The sequence below is a fragment of the Nannobrachium achirus genome (genome assembly GCF_963921795.1).
Source record: "Nannobrachium achirus genome assembly, chromosome: 13".
Taxonomy (NCBI): Eukaryota; Metazoa; Chordata; class Actinopteri; order Myctophiformes; family Myctophidae; genus Nannobrachium; species Nannobrachium achirus.
This window is the reverse complement of record NC_137833.1, coordinates 2,437,494-2,437,697: the sequence shown is the minus strand read 5'-3', so window position 1 is coordinate 2,437,697 and position 204 is coordinate 2,437,494.

Genomic DNA, 204 nt, shown 5'->3' with positions numbered 1-204 from the left:
CAGTGGAGCATCAGGTTATGGAGTGTGGTGGGGACACATGCACAATGCACACAGTGGAGCATCAGGTTATGGAGTGGGGGGGGGGCACATGCACAATGCACAGTGGAGCATCAGGTTATAGTGTGGTGGGGACACATGCACAATGCACACAGTGGAGCATCAGGTTATAGAGTGTGGTGGGGACACATGCACAATGCACACAGT